We start from the raw sequence: 25,739 nt of genomic DNA, 5'->3' as shown, positions 1-25,739 counted from the left end.
ATGCGACTTGCATTTATTTCTCAAAAAATGGAAATTTGGGGAAAATTTTGCAATTTTTCAACTTTGAATTTTCATGCCCGTAAATCACAGATACATAGCACACAAAATACTAAATAAGTAACATTTCCCACATGTCTACTTTACATCAGCACAATTTTGAAACCAAATTTTTTCTTGTTAGGAAGTTATAAGGGTTAAAATTTAACCAGCGATTTCTCATTTTTACAACACCATTTTTTTTAGGGACCACATCACATTTGAAGTCAATTTGATGGGTCTATATGATAGAAAATACCCAAAAGTGACACCATTCTAAAAACTACATCCCTCAACATTTAACTTTTTTTCACAAAAAATTACTTCAGGTCCATTTTTTTTTATTTTCCCAAGGGTAACAGAAGAAATTGGACCCCAAAAGTTATTGTGCAATTTGTCCTGAGTACGCTGATTCCCCATATGTTGGGGGAACCACTGTTTTGACGCATGGCAGAGCACGGAAGGGAAGGAGCTCCGTTTGATTTTTCCAATACAATATTGGCTGGAATTGAGATCGGATGCCATGTCGCATTTGGAGAGTCCCTGGTGTGCCTAAATAGTGGAAACCCCCCACAAGTGACCCCATTTTGTAAACTAGACCCCCCAAGAAATGTATCTAGATGTGTGGTGAGAACTTTGAATCCCCAAGTGCTTCACAGAACTTTATAACATAGAGCCATAAAAGTAAAAAATCATATTTTTTTTCCACAAAAATGATATTTTCGCCCCCAATTTTTTATTTTCCACAGGGTATAAGAAGAAATTGGACCCCAAGAGGTATTGTGCAATTTGTCCTGAGTACATTGATAGCCTATATGTGGGGGTAAACCACTGTTTTGGCGCATGGCAAAGCTCGGAAGAGAAGGAGCACTGTTTGACTCTTTCAGCGCAAAATTGGCTGGAATTGAGATCAGACGCCATGTCACGTTTGGAGAGCCCTTATGTGCCTGAACAGTGGAAACCCCCAATTCTAATTCCAACCCTAACCCCAACACACCCCTAACCCTAATCCCAACCCTAGCCCTAACCGTAATGGGAAAATGGAAATAAATACATTTTTTAAATTTTATTATTTTTCCCTAAATAAGGGGATGATAAAGGGGGGTTTGATTTACTATTTATAGCGGGTTTTTATGTTTGGCAGCTGTCACATGCTAAAAGATGCTTTTCATTGCAAAAAATATAGTTTTTGCATGACCACATTTTGAGAGCTATAATTTTTCCATATTTTGGCCCACAGAGTCATGTTAGGTCTTATTTTTTTCGGTACAAGATGTCCTTTTTATTGGTACCATTTTCAGGCACATATCACTTTTTGTTTGCTTTTTATTATGATTTTTGGGAGGCAGAATGAACAAAAACCAGCATTTCATGAATTTCTTTTGGGGGGGCGTTTATACCATTCTGTGTGGTAAAATTGATAAAGCAGTTTTATTCTTCTGGTCAGTATGATTACAGCGGTACCTCATTTTTTTATGTTTTGGCGCTTTTATACAATAAAAACTATTTTATATAAAAATAATTAATTGTGCATCGTTTTATTCTGCGAGCTATAACTTCTTTATTTTTTTGCTGATGATGCTGTATGGCGGCATCTCGATTTTTGCAGGACAAGATGACATTTTCAGAGGTACCATGTTTATTTATATCCGTCTTTTTGATCACATGTTATTCCACTTTTTGTTCAGAGGTGTGATGATAAAGCATTGTTTTTTACCTTTTTTTAAGGTGTTCACTAAAGGGGTTAACTAGTGGGACAGTTTTATAGGGCAGGTCGTTACGGACGTGGTGATACTAAATCTGTGTACTTATAGGCTGAGTTCACACGTGGCGTTTTTTTCGCGTGTCCGCGGCGGTTTTAACCGCGAGATTTTGCCGAGAAAACGCGAAAAATAAGCATCCCATGCATTCCTATGGGATTCCGCAATGCTGTGCTAATGCTGCGGTTTTTACCGCGGCGGAATCGCTTCGCGGTAAAAACCGCAGCATGCTCATTAATTTTGCGGAATTGCGGCGATCCCGCAGCCATAGGTATGCATTGTTCCGCTTACTTCCCGCATGTGGCTGTGCATACCATGCGGAAAGTAAGCAGAACATTTGCAGATGGTACCCACGGTCCAGAGGAGAGGAGACTGTACTCTGGGCTGTGGGTACCATATCCCTGTAAAAAATAGAATTTAAAATAAAAAATATTGTTATTCTCACCTTTCGGCGTCCTGCGCAGCCTTCCCGACTCTCTCCACGCTCTCGTTCCCAGTAATCCTTTGCGAAAATGCCCGCGATGACGTCCGTTCTCACGGGATCGCGGAGTCTCGCGGTCATTCGCGCGACATCATCGCGAATTACCGTGAGACATCGCGATCCCGCGAGAACGGACGTCATCGCGGTCATTCTCGCAAAGGATTACTGGGAACGGCTGCGCGGGACGTCGGAAGGTAAGAATAACACCATTTTTAATTTTTTTTTACATTTTATCTTTTACTACTAATGCTGTATAGGCGGCCTCAATAGTAAAAAGTTGGTCACACTCGTCAAACACTATGTTTGACGAGTGTGACCAACCTGTCAATCAGTTCTCCAGGCGATGCTACAGATCGCTTGGAAAACGCTAGCATTTTGCAAGCTAAATACGCTTGCAAAATGCTATTTTTTCCACGGGAAAATCACGGGAATTTAAAATGCGATTTTCCCGCGGAATGGAATTCCGGAATTCTCGCGGTAATTTCCGCGAAAGTTCCGGTACCTGTGCACATAGCCTTATTGTTTGTTTTTTTTACATAAAGAAATGTATTTATTGGGGAATTCTTTTTTTCTTTATTTAGAAATTTTTTAAAAATATTTTTACACATGTTTTTTTTTCACTTTTTACTTTGTCCCGGGGTGGGACATCACTGTATTATATTAGATCACTGATCTGACACTTTGCAGAGCACTTTGTCAGATCAGCAATCTGACAGGCAGTGCAGGGCTGTGGAGTCGGTAAGCCAAACCTGCGACTCCGACTCCTCAATTTCCCTTACACCGACTCCAACTCCGACTCCCACATATATTGCTTATATTTAAGTGAAAAATTTATTGTAGTACAATGTGAACATCAGACATTTAATCATTTCTATGATCCAATAATCAAGATATTTAGATAGAACATAATATCTATTTATTGGAATACAACTTTAGAACACAAAAAACTGTAATAAATTGTAAATATGTAATACACTGTATACATGTACATATATACGGTACAGACCAAAGTTTGGACACACCTTCTCATTCAAAGAGTTTTCTTTATTTTCATGACTATGAAAATTGTAGATTCATTCTGAAGGCATCAAAACAATAAATTAACACATGTGGAATTATATAATTAAAGTGTGAAACAACTGAAAATATGTCTTATATTCTAGATTCTTCAAAGTAGCCACCTTTTGCTTTGATTACTGCTTTGCACACTCTTGGCATTCTCTTGATGAGCTTCAAGTAGTAGTCACCAGAAATGGTCTTCCAACAGTCTTGAAGAAGTTCCCAGAGATGCTTAGCACTTGTTGGCCCTTTTGCCTTCACTCTGCTGTCCAGCTCACCCCAAATCATCTCGATTGGGTTCAGGTCTAGTGACTGTGGAGGCCAGGTCATCTGGCATAGCACCCCATCACTCTCCTTCTTGGTCAAATAGCCCTTACACAGCCTGGAGGTGTGTTTGAGGCCATTGTCCTGTTGAAAAATAAATGATGGTCCAACTAAACACAAACCGGATGGAATAGCATGCCGCTGCAAGATGCTGTGGTAGCCATGCTTGTTCAGTATGCCTTCAATTTTGAATAAATCCCCAACAGTGTCACCAGCAAAGCACCCCCACACCATCACACCTCCTCCTCCATGCTTCACGGTGGGAACCAGGCATGTAGAGTCCATCCGTTCACCTTTTCTGCGTCGCACAAAGACATGGTGGTTGGAACCAAAGATCTCAAATTTGGACTCATCAGACCAAAGCACAGATTTCCACTGGTCTAATGTCCATTCCTTGTGTTCTCTAGCCCAAACAAGTCTCTTCTGCTTGTTGCCTGTCCTTAGCAGTGGTTTCCTAGCAGCTATTTTACCATGAAGGCCTGCTGCACAAAGTCTCCTCTTAACAGTTGTTGTAGAGATGTGTCTGCTGCTAGAACTCTGTGTGGCATTGACCTGGTCTCTATTCTGAGCTGCTGTTAACCTGCGATTTCTGAGGCTGGTGACTAGGATGAACTTATCCTCCGCAGCAGAGGTGACTCTTGGTCTTCCTTTCCTGGGGCGATCCTCATGTGAGCCAGTTTCTTTGTAGCGTTGATGGTTTTTGCCAATGCACTTGGGGACACTGTCAAAGTTTTCCCAATTTTTCGGACTGACTGACCTTCATTTCTTAAAGTAATGATGGCCACTCGTTTTTCTTTACTCAGCTGCTTTTTTCTTGTCGTAATACAAATTCTAACAGTCTATTCAGTAGGACTATCACCTGTGTATCCACCAGACTTCTGCACAACACAACTGATGGTCCCAACCTCATTTATAAGGCAAGAAATCCCACTTATTAAACCTGACAGGGCACACCTGTGAAGTGAAAACCATTTCCGGTGACTACCTCTTGAAGCTCATCAAGAGAATGCCAAGAGTGTGCAAAGCAGAAATCAAAGCAAAAGGTGGCTACTTTGAAGAACCTAGAATATAAGACATACAGTATTTTCAGTTGTTTCACACTTTTTTGTTAATTATATAATTCCACATGTGTTATTCATAGTTTTGATGCCTTCAGAGTGAATCTACAATTTTCATAGTCATGAAAATAAAGAAAACGCTTTGATTGAGAAGGCGTGTCCAAACTTTTGGTCTGTACTGTGTGTGTATACACTCACTGGCCACTTTATTAGGTACACCTGTCCAACTGTGTGTTAAGACTTAATTTCTAATCAGCCAATCACATGGCGGCAACTCAGTGCATTTAGGCATGTAGACATGGTCAAGACAATCTCCTGCAGTTCAAACCGAGCATCAGTATGGGGAAGAAAGGTGATTTGAGTGCCTTTGAACGTGGCATGATTGTTGGTGCCAGAAGGGCTGGTCTGAGAATTTCAGAAACTGCTGATCTACTGGGATTTTCACGCACAACCATCTCTAGGGTTTACAGAGAATGGTCCGAAAAAGAAAAAAAATCCAGTGAGCGGCAGTTCTGTGGCCGGAAATGCCATGTTGATGCCAGAGGTCAGAGGAGAATGGGCAGACTGGTTCAAGCTGATAGAAAGGCAACAGTGACTCAAATTGCCACCCGTTACAACCAAGGTAGGCAGAAGAGCATCTCTGAACGCACAGTGCGTCGAACTTTGAGGCAGATGGGCTACAGCAGCAGAAGACCACACTGGGTACCACTCCTCTCAGCTAAGAACAGGAAACTGAGGCTACAATTTGCACAAGCTCATCGAAATTGGACAGTAGAAGATTGGAAAAACGTTGCCTGGTCTGATGAGTCTCGATTTCTGCTGCGACATTCGGATGGTAGGGTCAGAATTTGGCGTAAACAACATGAAAGCATGGATCCATCCTGCCTTGTATCAACGGTTCAGGCTGGTGGTGGTGGTGTCATGGTGTGGGGAATTTTTTCTGGGCACTCTTTGGGCCCCTTGGTACCAATTGAGCATCGTTGCAACGCCACAGCCTACCTGAGTATTGTTGCTGACCATGTCCATCCCTTTATGACCACAATGTACCCAACATCTGATGGCTACTTTCAGCAGGATGATGCGCCATGTCATAAAGCTCGAATCATCTCAGATTGGTTTCTTGAACATGACAATGAGTTTACTGTACTCAAATGGCCTCCTCAGTCACCAGATCTCAATCCAATAGAGCATCTTTGGGATGTGGTGGAACGGGAGATTCGCATCAGGGATGTGCAGCCGACAAATCTGCGCCAACTGTGTGATGCCATCATGTCAATATGGTCCAAAATCTCTGAGGAATGCTTCCAGCACCTTGTTGAATCTCTGCCACGAAGAATTGAGGCAGTTCTGAAGGCAAAAGGGGGTCCAACCCCTTACTAGCATGGTGTACCTAATAAAGTGGCCAGTGAGTGTATATATATATATATATATTGTGAGGTAGCGCTGTCATGTAAGTAAGGGGTTCTCGCTTGCAGCGATCGAAAAACACATCCGGCACAGGATTTTCCAACAAATCATAGTCTTTGAGGTTTATTCATCCTTCATAAACCTCCAGCAGCAATATACACAGCATTACAGGAGAGCGTCCATTATACAGGCTATTTAGCCCCAGGGTTATCTCACCCACGTCAGGGTTCCCATATGGCTGTTTCTCCAGGCCGCAGAAGTCCACTCACTCCTCAGGGACTCTCAGATACTGGCCGCCATTACACACACAGCCGCTCCACAGGCTGCTGTTAGTGAGGAGATCCTTCTCCTCACGGGACCTTCCAAACAGGACCAATCAGGTCCCAGCATTCACTCCATGTGACCTAACCTGGCCACATTATATGGTCCATAGCCACGCCCACCGGGTCACATGACTATGACCTCACCACAGGTCCTTCACACAGACATATATACTTTACAATAGCATTCATAAACATACATATGTCTCTATCTCAAGGTCACCCACCTTGAGATACATAATGGCTCTTCAACAACTCACACTCTTGGGACATCCACACAGCGCCCCCTCGTGGACACAGTGGTCATTACACCACATACCTCCCCCCTATGTTCAAACTTGTGGGGTTGAACACACAACATCACACCAGGGTCTCGAGACCGGGCACGTATTGCACCTTGCCCCACAGGTCGAGAGAACTGTCTCCATTTGTCATACGGCCTCATCTCTACATTAGGCCTCCCCCGCCCCCAGCGGTCATAATACCGGTCATTGTCTTTGACCCTCCAGTCATGGTCTGTCTGCATCATCAGACACTGTTTAGTCACCACACTGTTACAGTGCCCCTTGTCACCTGATCTTTCTCTCATTGACCGTCTCTCTCGGTTGGTGCGGTCATAAGTCTTAGTCGATCCTGCTGTCTGGCACGAGTCTGACTCAGTCAATGTCTCACAGGAACTACAGCCCTTCAACCTCGTACGGTCTGTCGAATTGCCACTCGCAGACATTCTTCGGCCATCTGCCATGTCACTTCTTGGCGGTACCCCTGGGGTCCTTACATCTTGGTATGAAGGCGGCCGCCACCTGGTATTCCGCACTTCTTTATTAATCCGCTGGCGGTCCAGCTTCAACTGTTCAATCTCTTGCAGGTACCCCACTCTATACTCCAAGAGCAATTGAAAGTTCCTCAGGCTTTCCATGGAGCCAACCACCATCATGGGAATCCTTCCCACTTCACCAGACACCTGGCCTTCGTCATCAGGAGGGATCCTCACCCTCACCACACCGGAGACATTCACAAGGTCCTGCATCACCTTCCCGGACTTTCCAATGATTCTCCCAATCAGAGCTTTGGGTACCGGAACCACATCTTTCCTCAAACCCAACCGATCCATAGCCTCTCTTGCTATCTCTAGGCGTCGAGCAGCCTTCATATTACTCCGCCTAACCAATTGTTTGACATGTAGACACTGCAAATGCATCTCTTTCAGGACAGCTACTCGGTTTGATGTGTTTTCCCTAGCTGATACTATCACCAACTGCCGAGTCTCAGGTGCCCAGTGCACCTTACACGCTTTGACCGCCTCTTTGAAAGCCTCATGCACACCTTCCTCAGCACAGGCTTCTCGCATGTCTTCTGGTACATCAATTACAACCTTGAAGGTCGTGGACTTGCTCTCATCCTGGACAGATGGCTCTGGGTTCCCCACGGACACTTCCCTCAAGATATCTGTCATGACCGGATGACTGTCTTGTGCAGCTCTTGGCTCACCATCTTCCTGAAATTTACAGTCTTCAGGACCCTTTTCCAAGATGGGCTTTGTCAGTTCTGCCTTGCTATCAGTCGGGGACGGCCGCTGTACGTCTTCGCCCATCCACTTCTTCTCCCACAGAAGACCTTTTACTACTCCACTGAGTTCTTGCAGAACTTTATCTCGCTCCTCTGCCAGGTAGCGACGCTCATCCTCTCTCCTGAGAATCTCCTGTTGATGCTTCTCTTGGGCCTCTCTGAGCACCTCCATATCCTTCACTATAGCTTTGTTCATAGTTTGACACGCTGACAGGTGACCCCTAAGCTCAGAGACTTCCTTCTCCAGCTCATCCACTCTGTGCTCAGCTGTTTGTCTCAGGCCTCTTTCTTGTTTGACACATTCATCCACCTCCTCTCTGAGGGCCTTATTCAGTCCTTGCCACGTTACCATGTGGCCTTTGAGCTCAGAGACTTCTTTCTCTAGCCCTTCTATTCTGTGCTCCCTTTCTTTCTCAGAGCCACAGTCACCCCCAGAGATTAAGTCATCCCTCCAGTTACTCACTAACCGTGTGACTACTTCCGCCGTCTTACCCACCAGGTCAGCGTCAGTTTTGTCACGAGATGTCAGGTCCGTCCATTGGGCTGACATACCCCTTTTCCCAGTCACTTCCACCTCTGACCTCTCCCCGTCAGGAACCGTCACCGTCTTAATATCTGTTAGCCCAACTATAGGAACGTCTCCCTCGTCGTACCATAGGTCATCCAACATGACAAAGTCCCGGCCGCCCTCCAAGGTATACACCAAGTCTGGTGGTATCCCGCCACCTTGGCACTCACTGCCTCCAGGCCCCTCAAACACCACTCTGTCTAGCATATAGTTCACCGTGACCCCATGTTTACAGCGAACCTGGGCCATTTTCTTGGTCAGACAGAAAGTGAGAGGAGTTCCTATCAGAGTCACCTGACTCTTGGAGTCCAACCGTCCCGAGATTCCTTCCCGGTGCAGCATCACTGTACACACTTGCGGCCCGTCATGATCCGGAAAGTATATCCCACATTCTGGAAACGACATACACGTACACTGCAGTTTCCCAGACATACCCACTGAGTCACCCAGTGCTGTCACTTCTTCAAACTTGGCCCCTTTCTGGACCACCACCCCACTTTGGGTTGCCGCCCCCTCCCGGGATTCTACCCCTTTTTGGTTTACCACGCCAATTTGGGTCACCGCCCCCTTCTGGGACTCCACCTCTTTTTTGGTTACCACCCCCATTTGGGACTCCACCCCCTTTTGGGCTACCACCCCAATTTGGGTCACCGCCCCCTTTTGGGACTCCACCCCCTTTCGGGATCTCCCCATGTCTGTTATACCGGTCTTCTCAGACCACAGTTCACACCACACAGTTTATGTCTCTCACGATACCAGACAAGTCCTTGTTGGCACCACCACAGCTCCTGCTGTCACCGATCACTGGCACCACCGGCTGCTGTTCACACACACAGCGGCTGGAGTCACTGCAGCTCCTGCTGCGCCGTCTTCATGGACCCGCCGATCCACCGGAAGCCGCTTGTCACCTTCGTGACCCCACTGAGCCACATCAAGCCGCTTGTCACCTTCTTGACTCCCACTGAGCCACCGCAGGCTGAGTTGAGAAAAAAGAAAAAAAACACACCACAAAAAAAACTCACGTGTCCTGACTGTGCGCTATTCAGGACGCTCTTGTCTCCACCTGAGACCGTCCAACACACAGGGCGCACCGGGTGAGATTCAGGGAGCGACCCTCCTCCCAGGGTCTCCCCACACACCGGCCTCACCAGGTCCAGGGGCTCAGCGGGTGCTATTCAGGACATCCGTCTCGGCCTGAGACTGCCCAACACTTAAGCCTCACCAGGTCCAAGGTCCTACCATGTGCTCCAGGGCTCTTCCCAACACTGACCCTCCAGGACCTTGCTCACTGAACCCTCCAGGAACACAGTCTTTACCACTGACCCAGGTCAGTAAAACACTTTTTTTTTTTTTTTTTTTTTCCTTCTTTCCCGACCGGCACCTGCTGGCCGCGCAGGTTCTCGGACCTCTCTACCGCAGAGGTATCCTATAAGTCTTTGCCACTGACTCCTGTCAGCACATCACATGGCTTTAAGACCGTCAGCCCTCCTGGCTCAGCGTTGCCCCCAGCAACCGAATCTGCAGTCCTTTTCCATTGCCCCTAGCAACAAGGCTACAATATTGCCCTTTGCTTTCTCCACCATATGTGAGGTAGCGCTGTCATGTAAGTAAGGGGTTCTCGCTTGCAGCGATCGAAAAACACATCCGGCACAGGATTTTCCAACAAATCATAGTCTTTGAGGTTTATTCATCCTTCATAAACCTCCAGCAGCAATATACACAGCATTACAGGAGAGCGTCCATTATACAGGCTATTTAGCCCCAGGGTTATCTCACCCACGTCAGGGTTCCCATATGGCTGTTTCTCCAGGCCGCAGAACTCCACTCACTCCTCAGGGACTCTCAGATACTGGCCGCCATTACACACACAGCCGCTCCACAGGCTGCTGTTAGTGAGGAGATCCTTCTCCTCACGGGACCTTCCAAACGGGACCAATCAGGTCCCAGCATTCACTCCATGTGACCTAACCTGGCCACATTATATGGTCCATAGCCACGCCCACCGGGTCACATGACTATGACCTCACCACAGGTCCTTCACACAGACATATATACTTTACAATAGCATTCATAAACATACATATGTCTCTATCTCAAGGTCACCCACCTTGAGATACATAATGGCTCTTCAACCACTCACACTCTTGGGACATCCACACAGCGCCCCCTCGTGGACACAGTGGTCATTACACCACAATATATATATACATACACACACACTATGACTTATCTCGGCTAAGATAAAGCCTAGATCCTCAGGCTACATTCACACTATGGGCGTAGCCAGGATCAAACCTGGGGGGGGGCAGAATCTCATACTGTTCCGCAGAATTTCATACTGCACACCTCAGCTGCTGCAGAACCTCATACTTCACACCCCTACACTTGAAAATAAAGCCTGCACCTTAAGAAGATGTGGTGATGAATGCAGTCTATTTATTCCAACTATTAGTTGATGTTGATGTTACTGAAGACGAGCAATGCCTGTCCTGGGCGTCCTTTTGGGCAGCTATGAGGTGTACCTGACTGGTGCTAAAAAAAAGGAGTGTTAGTCTGTGTGCTATCCGGCTTTCATTCTTTTTGGTACAGATATGATATGGATAGACAGATATGGATAAATGGATATATAGATAGATAGAGCAGATTTCTAATCTGCTTTTGCTATTGAAAACATTATCTATGAGCTCAAAAACCTTTCAGGTGATGCGGTTTTTTAAAAAGCTGATCTGCTTTTGCAACTGAAAAACGTATCCTCAAAAAACACAGGAAAAACGCTGTGTGTGAATGTAGCCTTAGATCAGGAATAGAACAGTCATTTATAGGACAATTTATAACTTTCCCAAATTCCTATGAAAAAATATTCAGCATATTCTGCATTGAACTACTGTACCCAATTTATTATATATTTTAGGAGTCGGAGTCAGTCTATTTTATACCGACTCCAACTCTGACTCCACCAAAATGAGCACCGACTCCACGACTCCGACTCCACAGCCCTGAGGCAGTGTAGGAGGCTTCTCAGCGATTGCTCTCAGCAGGCACTGACAAGCCACCTCCCTGCAGGACCAAGAAGGACCCCACAGCCATCTTGGATCCTGGGTCCTACAGGAAGGAGGCCCTTGGAACAGCACGATCACATCGCGTTGTTCTAAGGATCTCACGGAAGCACACAGGGAGCCCCCTCCCTGTGAGATGCTTCCCTATGCGACCGAAACACTGCAATCATGTTTGATCACAGTGTGCCAGGGGTTAAAGTGCTGGGAGCGGTCCGTGACCACTCCTGGCACTTAGTGCCGAGTGTGAGCTGTGACAATCAGCTGACACCCGGCCACGATCAGCAGCGCTCCCCCTGTGAGCGCAGCTAATCGTGATGACATACTATCCCGTCCATGGGTATTAAGGCCAATTAATAGAGCATTGTAGTAATCCAGGCGGGAGTGGATCAATGCTACAGTGAGGGTTTTTGTTGTTTCCATGGTGAGAAAAGGGCAGATTCTAGAGATGTTCTTTAGGTGTAAGCGGCAAGAGCAGGCAAGAGTTGTATATGGGATGTGACAGAGAGATTGGTGTCAAATATATCACCCAGACAGCGTGCCTGCTGCCGGGGTGTTATTGTGGTACCACCCACGGAGAGGGAAATGTCAGATTTAGGGAGGATAGTAGACGGCGGGAGCAGAAGAAGTTCAGTTTTGGAGAGGTTGAGTTTCAGATAGAGAGTGGACATGATATTGGAGGCTGCGGACAGACTGTCACAGGTGTTCTGTAGTACAGCGGGGGTAAGGTCAGGGGAAGACGTATATAGTTGGGTGTCATCAGCATAAAGATGGTACCGAAAGCCAAATCTGCTGATGGTATGTCCAATTGGGGCCGTGTAGAGAGAGAAAAGAAGGGGGCCAAGGACTGAGCCCTGAAGTACCCCGACAGCAAGAGGAAAAGGAGATGATGTGGAGCCAGAGAACAAAACACTGAAGGAGCGGTCAGAGAGATAGGAAGAGAACCAGGAGAGAGCAGTGTCCTTAATGCCTAGTGACTGGAGCCTAGAGAGTAGGAGATGGTGGTCAACAGTATTGAAAGCTGCAGATAGGTCAAGAGGAATGAGCAGAGAGTGGTCACCGTTACGTTTTGCTGTCAGAAGGTCATTGGTCACTTTGATGAGCGCAGTATCAGTCGAATGTAGGGGGTGGAAGACGGACTGTGAAGGGTCTAGAAGGGAGTGAGTGGAGAGGTAATGGGTAAGGCGGGAGTAAACTAGGCACTCCAAAAGTTTAGAGATGAAGGGGAGATTGGAGACTGGTCTGTAGTTGTTTGTGCAGGATGGGTCGAGAGCGGGTTTCTTTAGTAATGGAGTAACGATGGCGTGTTTGAAGGAGGATGGGAAAATGCCTGAGGGAGGAATTAAAGATTGTAGTTAGGTGGGTTGTGACGACTGAGAGAGAGACTGGAGAAGATGTGAGGGAATGGGGTCGGTAGTGCATGTAGTCGGACGAGAAGAAGAGAGGAGTCTGGAGACTTCTTCTGTGATGGGATCAAATGTGGAAAGTCAGTCAGGGGAGATGCAGGAAGGGATGGGAGTCACAGCGCTTGGTGGTTGGGAGCAGATTTCCTGACGGATATTATCTATTTTTTCTGTAAAGTGGGAGGCCAGGTCATCAGCACAAATGTCTGTGATAGTGGCTTGTGCTTTTGGCCTGAGGAGGGAGTGAAAAGTGTCAAAAAGTTTCTTGGGGTTGTTGGCTAGTGAGGAGATCAGGGTGGTGAAGTAGGTCTGTTTGGCGAGGTGAAAGGCAGCGTTATAGGTTCTTAACATAAATTTGAAGTGGATGAAGTCTTCTGGTGTGTGGGTTTTTCTCCATAGGCGTTCAGCACTCCTAGAGCATCGCTGGAGAAGTTGAGTTTGCGATGTGAGCCAGGGCTGTTTTACTCTGTGCTTGGAGGTTCTGAGGGTGAGGGGAGCTACTTGGTCAAGGGTGCTTCTAAGAGTGTCATTGTAGTGATGAACAGCCAGATTAGGACAGGAAAAAGAGGAGATTGGGGACAGTGATGAGTGTAGGGAATCTGAAAGTGTCTGAAGGTTAATGGCTTGTAGATTTCTGACTGTGTGGTTGGTAGGAGTGAGCTGGGGTGGGCGAGGATTTGTGAGCGTGAAGGAGAGAATGTTGTGGTCAGAGAGTGGAAGCGGTGAGTTATTTAGGTGGGAGATTGAACAGAGCCGGCCAAAGACCAGATCAAGGGTGTTACCGTCCTTCTGTGTCTCAGAGGTTGAAAGCTGTGAGAGGCCTAGAGAAGTGGTTAGTGATAGAAGCTGGGATGCAGATGTGGAAGTGGGGCTGTTAATGGGGATGTTGAAGTCTCCCAAGATAAGGGTTGGAAGTTCTGAGGACATGAAGTGTGGCAGCCAGGCTGAAAAGTGGTCAAGGAAGTGGGTGGGTGAGCCTGGGGGCCGGTATATGACTGCTACTCTGAGGGAGAGGGGACAGAAGAGCCTGATGGTGTGGACCTCAAAAGAAGGGAATAAGAGTGATGGAACTGGGGGGATGACCTGGAAAGTGCATTGTGGGGACAGGAGTATGCTGACTCCACCACCATGTCTGTTTGTGGTTCTCGGGGAGTGAGAGAATTGTAAGCCAGCATAGGAAATGGCAGCAGGAAAGACAGTGTCAGAATCCTGAATCCAGGTTTCAGTGAGTCATTTAGTGAACATAGTAAAAAAGCAAAACAAAAAACAATTGTGGAATTGAAATTTTTTTGCGATTTCACCGCACTTAGAATTGTTTTCCCATTTTTCAGTACCCGATATGTTAAAGCCAATGGTGTCATTCAAAAGTACAACTTGTCCCGCAAAAAACAAGTCCTCACATGGCCATATTGACGGAAAAATAAAAGTTATGGCTCTGGGAAGAAGGGGAACAAAAAATGAAAAAGCAAAACGAAAATACCTCCACGGTTTAAATACTCTGTTTCTTTTTAGAAAAAATTCCCAATGCTATACCCTCATTCACAATTACTTTAACTTTCTCCAAGTAAAACTTGGTAGGATCCTTCTTAGGAGAGATGTAGATATTAGTGTAATTTAGCATGTCAATTATGGATGTACAGTAATCTTCACTTTTCATTTCCAAAGAGATGCACAGCAGGATTGCCCCCCCCCTTTCATCTTTACTATTTCACAAATAATTAGGATGGAAGTAAAAATCACTTGTTTTTATGTATACTGTGATAATATTTCTTTACCTCATCACTTGCGAAGGGTATTGGAGACTAATATATGACAGCACTATTTCAGGATATAAGATTAATATTTTCAAATGTCAGCTTCATTTTCTTAAGACAAACCCCTGATAGAAGAGAATTAGATACAACTGTGGAAATTACTTTTACATGCCTACTTACCTAGGGATTAAAATAGATTAAAAAAAAATCTATCATCATTGAATAGACTCAATTATCCTCCTTTAATAGAGAAAATAGTAAAGGAATTGGAAAGACCTATTGTCATCTCTGTCATATGATCAAAATGATAAGCTTTGCTTGTCTTTTATTCCTACTACATGCTTTTCATACATGGTTGAACAAGGAGTTTCAGAGATTGCATCTGCATTTGTATGCACTTTGTGGCTAGGTAAAAGGCCAAAAATAGCATATTATAAACTAACCCTATCAAAACAGGAGGGAAGTATCCAGCTACCTTTTATTTATAGCATACAACTTGGTTCCTTGACTAGATACATCAGAGATTGGTTATATGTAACCAATCATTAGCCCAATATTTCATTGGAGAAGTTACAGATGTTGAAATTAGGAGGATTGCATGGGAAATTTGGAGGAGGCGTGCCCAAACATATTAAAAGTTGAATCTGTTAACCCCTTAACGATCAGAGGTATTTTTGGTTTTTCATTTTCATTTTTTGCTCCCCTTCTTCCCAGAGCTATAACCCTTTTATTTTTTTATAAAAAAGGCCATGTGAGGGCTTGTTTTTTTGTGGGACGAGTTGTACTTTTGAACTACACCATTGGTTTTACCATGTAGTGTACCCAAAAACAGCGATTGGCTTAATTATTTTTTTATTTTGATAGATCGGGTGATTCGGGTGATCCTGACCAGTTATAGCTTTCCACAATTTCAATTTCTCATGCTGCACCAGTTTTCTTTAATAAACTACCCTAGACAATATGGTTATTTCCCAGTATGCACAGTTTTAGGGATACCCAAAAACAAATCTCTTTAGGCTGGCCGATTAGATCCCCTCATTTATCTTACTGTTCTCAGTTCTCCCATCCTATATTGTCCCCAGAATCTGGTCCTGCACTCAATAGTACTTTCTGTCTCTACATATACAGAGATCGTCTGAAGATAGGTTCATACAGTTTAAAATGAATACCCTTATTTATTATACAAGCACTTTTTACCTTTTGTGTCATCCTTATTTCCCTATAGATTGTATGCTCTTATGCTCAGGTCCCGCATACCTCTTCTGTTGTTTATTCATCTATCATTTAAATTGTAAAGTGCTGCCAAATATCTTTTCTCTATAGAAAAAAATTGAATATTAGTTTCATATCTCCTAATAGGTATAGATAAGGTTAAAGGGATTGTCTGGTCCAAATCTATAAGTCTGCAGTCGCTCGAGTGACTGCAGACTTATCAATTCCCCCAGTGCACATACTGTGCGCTATGGGGATTCGCCGGTCCCTGAGGATTTTATGAATGAGTCATACATACTCCCGGCCAGTGGATGTGGCCTTGCTTCCATACATTTGTATAGAGCAATTCAGCACCCTCTTGTTGGCCAAAAATATGTATAACTTATACACACCCTCCAGTCCCAGCTCAAAAATTGGTGAATACTTGCAGCGCACAGTGCGTGCACTGGAGATATTAATAAGTGTGCAATCACAAATAGTGACTGCAGGCTTATCAATTTGGAGCAGACAACCCCTTTAAGATGGTTGAGAGAAATGCACTGTATGTTAACTGTATAAAGCTATATATTCTTTTAATTTACCATACAAAGAGGCTCCATCACATTGTCTGAGAAATCATCCATGGTTTGTCTGAGCATACAGTTACTTTGGGAAAAGCTAATATCCTATGTAGAGAGAATTTAAAAGATTCAAATACCTTTTGACGCCATCGATAAATGCTTATAAATGCTTATTTTAGGTTATTCCTACTGAGCAGCCAGAAGTCACTGAGAGTTGAGTCAATAAAAATACTGCAAGTAGTTCTCTCACCTGCAAAAAATGCATTTTCAAACACTCGATATAGAAACATATGCCCCAGTTTGTTGAAATAATTAGTACTTTAAAAACTTTGTGACAAAATAGAAACAAAAAAGACAAAGAAAAATTAACCAATTTCTTTAAGAAATAATCAATGAGCATGATTATGCACATCTCAAGATAACCCTGATGATAAAGCCATTTCAATATACTTCTTGATGAAAGTTAGAAGATCTTTAGGGAAACTCAGTCTCAAAATATTTGAAGAACATAGAGAGCGACCACAGAGATAGTTGGAAAGAGAGAGAAATGGTTACAATTTTATATTTTCTGTTGAATAAATATCATGGAAAAAAGGATGAGATGAATCTGTATGAGAAATAAAGGAATAAAGAGAAAAAAAACTGAATTCATATGTTTGTAACAATTATTTAAGGATTGGGCACCCTTGGTCAAAATTACTGTTATTGTGAACAGTTAAGCAAGTTGATGATTAAATGATCTCTATAAGGCCTAAAGTTACAGATTACACATTTCCTTTGTATTTTAGGCAAATATATATATATATATATATATATATATATATATACAGTATGTATATGTGCTCTTGCATTTTAAAAATTACAAAAAGGAAAATCGGCCAAAGCAAAGGTTTGGGCACCTTGCATGGTTAGTGCCTATAATACTTAGGAGAAGAAACACAAGAGCACGCAATAAATTCCATGTAGAAAAATATAAATTTTTTATTATTAAATAGTTTACAAAAATTGGATAGCAAAAGATGTGCTCATAAATAATTATTGTCCAAATTATTTATGAGCACATCTTTTGCTATCCAATTTTTGTAAACTATTTAATAATAAAAAATTTATATTTTTCTACATGGAATTTATTGCGTGCTCTTGTGTTTCTTCTCCTAAGTATTATATGTTATTGAGCTTGCGTTAGGGTGTTGGAGCTGGGTTGTCCCTTGTCTCCTTCACACCCTTTATTTATGGGACTATTGTTGTCAATAATGGTTAGTGCCTAGTAGCAACCCCTTTTGAAAGTATCACAGATTGTAAACGCTTTTTGCAGTCAGCCAAGAGTTTTTCAATTCTTGCTCGAGGGATGTTCATCCATTTTTTCTTGGAAAATTCTTCCAGTTCTGTGAGATTGCTAGGTCATCTTGCATGCAAGGTTATTTTGAGGTCTAGTCACAGATTTTTAATGATCTTCAGATCAGGGGAATGTGAGGGCCAGTGTAACACCTTCAGCTTGCTCCTTTTGAGGTAGTCTATTGTGGATTTTGATGTGTATTTAGGATCATTATCCATTTGCAGAAGCCATCCTCTTTTCAACTTCAGCTTTTTTACACATGGTGTTATGTTTGCATCAAAAATTTGTTGTAATTTCATTGAATCGATTCTTCCATCTACCCGTGAAATGTTATCCGTGCATTGTCTGCACCACAACCCCAAAGCATGATTGATCCACCCCCTTGCCTAATGGATAACAAATTATTATTTTCCTAAAATTCTGTGCCTTTTTTTCTCCACACATACCTTTGATCATTGTCACAAAAGAGTTCTATTTTAACCTTATCGGTCCACTGGACTTGTTTCCATAATGCATCTGGCTTGTTTAGATGTTCTTTTGCGTACTTCTGATGCTGAATTTTATGGTGAGGATGCAGGAGAGGTTTTCTTCTGATGACTCTCCCTTGAAGGCCATATTTGTGCAGGTGTCTATGAACAGCAGAAAAATCTACCAAAACTCCAGTTTGCTAAATCTTTCTCAAGCTCTTTTGTAGTCGAGGGTCTTTTGATTTCCATCTCTACCAATCCTGCAAATGGCTCTAACTAAAATTTTGCTTGGTCTTCCATACCTTATCTTGATCAGTGTTCCTGTTAACTGCCATTTCTTAATTACATTTCGAATTGAGGAAAGGGCAACCTGAAAGTGCTTTGCTATCCTCTTATAGCCTCCACAATTTTCATTTTCAAAGAGCTAGGCAGCTGATTAGGAAAACCCATGCCAGCAGTGTTTTGACACATTAGAAGAGGCTTTTATTTAATAAAGCTGGAAAATTTGCATCACCTGTACTTTCCTAACTATGATAGTGCAGACAAGTCATAACCCTAACACGCTAATTAAGGTCTGAAACCTTGGTCAAAGTTGGCTGAGCACACAACTCTACAAGGGCATCCAAACTTTTGCATCGGCCCATTTCCTTTTTATAATTGAGGAGGTATGTCACGTGGACCCGTCCTGTGTGACATGACCCGCAGGCCGGTATCTAAAACAACAAGACACGGGGGAAGGGGAAACAGTTACAAAGGTGGGCACTGCGATAGGGAATGGGGACGTGGAGACCTCATGCACTCCCCTGAGTCAGGGTCCCTCACACTCCTAACATTCCCTATATAGGCTCCTCACCTGTCGCCGAACCGGAACCTGTCACCCTAGCACACCCTACACCTATCCCTTGCTAGGGAGCTGGGTGGTGCAGGCACTGGCCCCACCGCTGTACTAATACACACCAGGGAAAAATACAAACAGGGATAACACCACTTAGCTTTGCTCTGTTGCTATTGCTCCCAGCCACGGAGTCCACCACCAGAATGCAGCTTTCCTCCAGAATAGCTGCTACTTCTCCAAACTTTGTCAGAGCTGCAAGGAACACCTCTGTAATTCCTTCCTTCACCAGACTTTACATCAGAGCTCCCCTGAGCTGCTCTCCGTAGTTCCTTCCTTCAGCAGTCTTGGTTGGAAATGAGCAATATCACCAACAGTGATTGCATCCACCTGACACTATTTTATAGGTAAGAGCTAAGAGCAATCACACCTGTTGGTGATTCCCGTGTAATAATGCTAACCACCAACGGGGCAAACTGGAACAAAAGACTCCACTGTGTAATGACTCTAATGGCCACCGGGGGGCAAAACTACTTTAAGCAACCAGCTTAAAGAGAAAAAAAGTTACTAGTGCTTTTATCTGTCATAATCCAACCTGGATCATGACAGTATGAGTGGCTGTTACCCTAGGAGGTAGCGCCCATGCTATTTAAGAATTTTGGATAACTAGAGGAGAAAGACCTGTGAAGAATCTGACTTCAAGGTTAGATTTCAGAAAGGCAGATTTTAAGGGACTCAGAAAGAGAATCAGAGGGATCCAATGGCTCCTTAAGGACAAAAATGTCCAGGAAGAATGGGAAATCTTGAAAAATAAGATTCTCAAAGCACAATCGTTAACAATTCCAAAAAGAGAAAAAAATACGAAGCATTTAAGGAAACCAGGATAGATGAACACAGAACTTAAACACATGCTAAAAAGGAAGAAAGAAATGTTTATCAAATGGAAAGAGGGAGGCATATCTAATGAAGAATATAATGCTCTCTGCAGAACCTGTAGGGCATGAATCAGATTATCTAAAGCTGAAAATGAATTAAGGCTTGCAAGAGATGTCAAAAGCAATAAAAAAGGATTTTGCCGATATGTCAAAAGTAAAAGAAAAGTCAAAGATGCTATAGGATTTTTACAAGATGAAAATGATGAAATGGTAAGAAAGGATGTTGAGAAGGCCGAACTTTTCACTTCCTGTTTTCTCTCAGAAAGGAAATATAACATCTGCTGATCTTCATTTTCCTATTAAAGGAAATAGAAGAATCCAGGATATCTATAAACAGAAAGATAGTGAGGCAACACTTAGCTAACATAAATGAATTGAAGTCTCCAGGTTCAGATGAATTACACCCAAGAGTACTGAAGGAGATAACAGAAAAAATTTTTGAACCACTCTCCATAATCTTTGAAAATTCTTGGAGAGCAGGAGAAGTCCCAGAAAACTGGAGAAGACCAAATGTTGTTCCTATCTTCAAAAAGGGGAAGAATGTGGACTCAGGGAACTATAGGCCAGTGAATTTGACTTCTATACCAGGAAAGATCTTTGAACAAATTATTAAACATGTATATACGTACCGGGATAAGAGTGAAGTGATTAACCAGAGTCAGCATGGGTTTTTAACTAATATGGTACTAACTTATTATCCTTCCATGACAGAATCACTGACTGGGTGGATCAGCAAAATGCTGTAGATATAGTATATCTTGACTTCGGCAAAGCATTTGACAAAGTATCTCACACCATTCTTATTGAAAAAATGACTAAGTATGGAATGGACAAGGCAACTGTTAGGTGGATTCGTGACTGGCTTAGTGATCGGACCCAAAGAGTGGTCGTAAATGGCTGCACATCCAGTTAGAAGAATGTATCAAATGGAGTACTACAGGGTTCTGTCCTGGGCCCTGTATTGTTCAACATCATTATCAATTATTTAGATGAAGGAATTGAGGGTGCACTGATTAAATTTGCTGATGACACAAAGCTACGAGGGATAGCTAATACTAGAGAAGAGAGTGAGAATTCAAAAAGATATAAATAAACTGGAGCAGTGGGCAGCAACTAACAGAATGGTTTTTAACAGGAAAAAATGCAAAGTACTACATCTGGGCAATAAAATTGAAAAAAGCATATACAGTTTGGGAGCAATAGGGCTAAGCAAAAGCACATTTGAAAAAGACTTGGGTATGCTAATAGATCACAAACTGAACATGAGTCAACAGTATGATGCAGCAGTAAAAAAGGATGCAGCAGCAAATGCAATTCTGGGATGTATTAACAGAAGCATACAGTCTAGATCACATCAACAAACTGGAGCAAGTTCAGAGAAGAGCGACCAGAATGGTGACCAGTCTGCAAACCATGTCCTATGAGGAACAGTTACAGGATTTGGGAAAGTTTAGCTTGCAAAAAAGACTAAGAGGAGACTTAACAGCTGTCTACAAATATCTCAAGGGCTGTCACATTGTAGAAGGATCAACTTTATTCTCATTTGCACAAGGAAAGACTAGAAGCAATGGGATGCAGATGAATGGGAGGAGGCAGATTAGATATTAGAAAAAGCTTTTTGACAGTTAGAGTGATCAATGAGTGGAACAGGCTGCCATGAGAGGTGGTGATTTCTCCTTCAATGGAAGTCTTCAAACAGAGGCCGGACAGACATCTGTCTGGGATGATTTAGTGAATCCTGCTTTGAGCAGGGGGTTGGACCAGATGACCCAGGAGGTCCCTTCCAACCCTACCATTCTATGATTCTATGAATTTTTAAAACGTAAATGATGAAAAAAAAAAAATAAATATATATATATATATATATATATATACTGTATATATATAGAGTCAAAAATACAATGAAATGTGTCAGCTTTAACTTTAGGCCTTCTGGAGATCATTTCATCTTCTACTTGCTTAACTGTTCACAATAACACTAATTTTGACCAGGGGTGCCCAACCTTTTACATGCCACTGTATGTAGATATAAGGTTTTGTTGTTAAGTGAGATGTTTTGAAATTCTCTATTTATTTATTTGTTGTAGCCAGCCTAAAGTATACAGTATATTCCGAAAATATTATATTATGACAGTAAATAGAGATTTATGATGAAAATTACACTTTGTTTCGGACAACCCCTTTAAAAACATGTTTCAACAGACAAATCGCTGTAAATGTCAACCGATTGGTGGTCGTTTAGTGCTGCCAGTCGACCCATGTAAATATACCCCTATACAGAATATCTTTTTAAATTCAGTAACTTACCGCTGACTTCATGTCTTTGTCCTAACACCTGGGCTCCGTCACTGCATTTTGTGCACTGATCACACCTAAGAATAAAAAAGGTTATTTTATATGCACACATTTGTGTCCTGAACAAGAAATCCCTCACCTTGTTCTGCTGAATACAGAGATGCATCCACCATTAATATATAATTAGCTATTATGTGACCCACAATTGCAAATGTAAATTGATAATCTGCCACTGTGTCCACCGTTAACTAAATAATTAGCCACTTGTCACCTAGTTAAGTACAAGTCACTCTACTGTGTCCTCAACCCCCCACCAGTATGCACCTTCTGTTTCCCCAATTCATTGTATTTATATGCCCTCCTCCCATAATAATAATAATAATAATAATAATCTTTATTTTTATATAGCACTAACATATTCCACAGCGCTTTACAGTTTTTGCACACACATCATCACTGTCCCCGATGGGGCTCACAATCTAAATTCCCTATTAGTATGTCTTTAGAATGTGGGAGGAAACCGGAGTACCCGGAGGAAACCCACGCAAACACGGGGAGAACATACAAACTCCTTGCAGATGTTGTCCTTGGTGGGATTCGAACCCAGGACCCCAGCGCTGCAAGGCTGCAGCGCTAACCACTGAGCCACCGTGCCGCCACCGTGCCTCCCATCAATTCATTATAATATAATGTCCTCTCTCCCACCCCCTATTCTCAATTCGTTATATTTTTCTCTCTTCCACCCTCTATTCATTATACTTTCCTCTCTCCCATCCTCCACCCCCATTTCTTTTATTTTAATGAAAAAGAAAGATTTTGCATTCTTACCTCGCCATATGACTTGCGGCTCCACTTCTTGTGTCTGACACATGTACATGCTGATGAGACTGTCATCATGCCTCACATCACAGAAAAGGAGGCAGGAGCTCCGCTGCCATTCTGCCACTCTGTCTTGCCGGCAACGGAGCTTCAGGAAAGCTCTCTGTCCAGAGATGTGCACCACCATACGCATGATAATGAGGGCAATCTGGCCTTTGGCCTTCCCAGAGCCCTGGGCCCTGAGCGGAAGCCCAGATTGCCCTCATTATAATGTGCCTATGCAGAAGTGGATAACGACAGTCTTGATGAATCTGTTCTCTAATGTGCACTTGCATTTACACATTGATGGTTCATTGAAAGCATGTTTCCTTAATGCATCTGCAGTACCTATAATGGTTTTGTAGCTTTCCACTTACTAGCACAAATTGTTTTAAACATGTGTTCCATACTTAGTAAAAATGAGAATAGTAATTTTGTGCATCAATAGGAGAAGTTGCTATTTATTTTAAGCATGCTTGCCAATACTGAATAATACGCACAACAGGATATTAGCATTTGCTTTGTCCCTACCAATTGCAGGTAACCTAGTAAAAGCTCAGATAAATGGCGCATTATACAGTAGATAATTTTTTCTAAGCGGCAAAACATATTAATTTATTTTTGGTCTCATTTTTTACAAACCACTCAAATTCCTGAAAATTAAAAAAATGTGACTTTCATATGACATTGTAAAATCTAAACTGTTTGGTGGATATTAAGAAATATCAGTTCTATGAATGAATTCCCTAAAATAAACTAAAACTGTCAACCAAATAAAGGTTGTTTGCTTGCAATCTAGCTATATAACGGATTACAGGTACTTAAATGAAATACCTTTTAAATCAGTATTCAAATTGATAAGTCACATGACTGGATTAAAAACTATATGTGTTTATTCATAAATACACCAATGATAACACCAGTACGTTTAAAAGGAAGATTATACACTGTACATACAGAAAACTCATTAAATGTGGAGGTGGAGGAGCATAGAAATAATAAACATGGAACATGAATATAATTGATGTATAATAAATGTGAAATTACACATACCGATTATTAAATTAATACCTAAATATAGAATGTGTGTAACACAAATAGCTGTAACCTAAGAAACATAATTGAAAATTAATGTGCCCAATGGTAAGGCATACATTAATTATGAAATATACATTTATATTTCTTTCATTAGGGCATGAGAAAATATCCATTTAGGCCCAATGGTAAATAATGATACAATGGCCTAGTTACAACAAGAAATATAACCAGAATAGACTCTTAATAAGGAATTGGAGAAAAAAACTCATTAAACCCATGGAAATTTTTAGTAACACAAACCTCTTCCAATAAGAAATTAAAAAAAAAAAAAAATATATATATATATATATATATATATATATATATATATACCCTGTTTCCCCGAAAGTAGGACCCCCCCGAAAGTAAGACAGGGTGGGGGTTACGGGGGGGTCCTTCAATGTAAGGCCTCCCCCGAATGTAAGGCAGGGTTGGGGGCCGCTGTGAAATGTAAGGCCCTTACCTTTGGGCCGCCGCTGTCCCCCATTGGGTCCTCAGGTGCAGCTGGGCGGGTCCAGCGCTCATGGGGTTAACTCGCCGTGTTAACCCCGCAATCCGCCCAGCTCAACAGCTCATTGGCCGCCCCTGTTCCCCACGTCACCGCCGGCCCCCGGCTCGAGCACTGATTGGTCCAGCAGCTTGGGCTGTAATTGGCCGCCCCAGCCCCACGTCACCGCTGTTTCCCTGCTGATTGGCACAGCGTTCCCTGCAGCACAGGCCTTCCGCACCCACAGCCGCACCGCAGAGGAAAACGTCCAGCATTTAAAAACCAAGTAGGGAAACATGTACTGTATAGGGTATGGGGCTGTGTGCAGTGGGATACGGCACTGTTATGGGGTGTGGGGCTGTGTGCAGTGGGATACGGCACTGTTATGGGGTGTGGGGCTGTGTGCAGTGGGATACGGCACTGTTATGGGGTGTGGGGCTGTGTGCAGTGGGATACGGCACTGTTATGGGGTGTGGGGCTGTGTGCAGTGGGATACGGCACTGTTATGGGGTGTGGGGCTGTGTGCAGTGGGATACGGCACTGTTATGGGGTATAACAGCATGTTAATAAATGTTAATTTATTGGTTAAAAAGAAATTGTCATTTTTTTTCGGCTAATGTAAGACCTCCCCCGAAAGTAAGACAGGGTGGGACTTTTTGGGGTAAAATTAATGTAAGACAGGGTCTTACTTTCGGGGAAACACGGTATATATGTAAATTTTTTTAGTATTCATGTAAATGTTGTATCAAATACCTTGTCACCAACTGTACCACAATGAAATGAGAACCTACTCATTCAATAAGGATTTGGAAAAAATGAAGAATAGAAGCCAAATATATCCAACATTATGTTAAAAGCATGTAAGAGGCCTATATATTTATGTGCCAT

General features: G+C 42.9%; 1 protein-coding gene across 1 annotated transcript in view; it reads left to right on the top strand.

The window, feature by feature from the left end:
* MAGI2 (membrane associated guanylate kinase, WW and PDZ domain containing 2) overlaps nt 1-25,739 on the top strand; it is a 1,360,388-nt gene that overhangs the window by 1,057,011 nt on the left and 277,638 nt on the right. The gene's annotated exons all lie outside the window — the stretch shown is intronic.

Source organism: Dendrobates tinctorius, unplaced genomic scaffold (genome assembly GCF_039654945.1).
Source record: "Dendrobates tinctorius isolate UK_male_01 unplaced genomic scaffold, ASM3965494v1 ptg000176l, whole genome shotgun sequence".
In the NCBI taxonomy this organism is placed as follows: Eukaryota; Metazoa; Chordata; class Amphibia; order Anura; family Dendrobatidae; genus Dendrobates; species Dendrobates tinctorius.
This window is presented reverse-complemented; position numbering and strand designations above follow the sequence as displayed.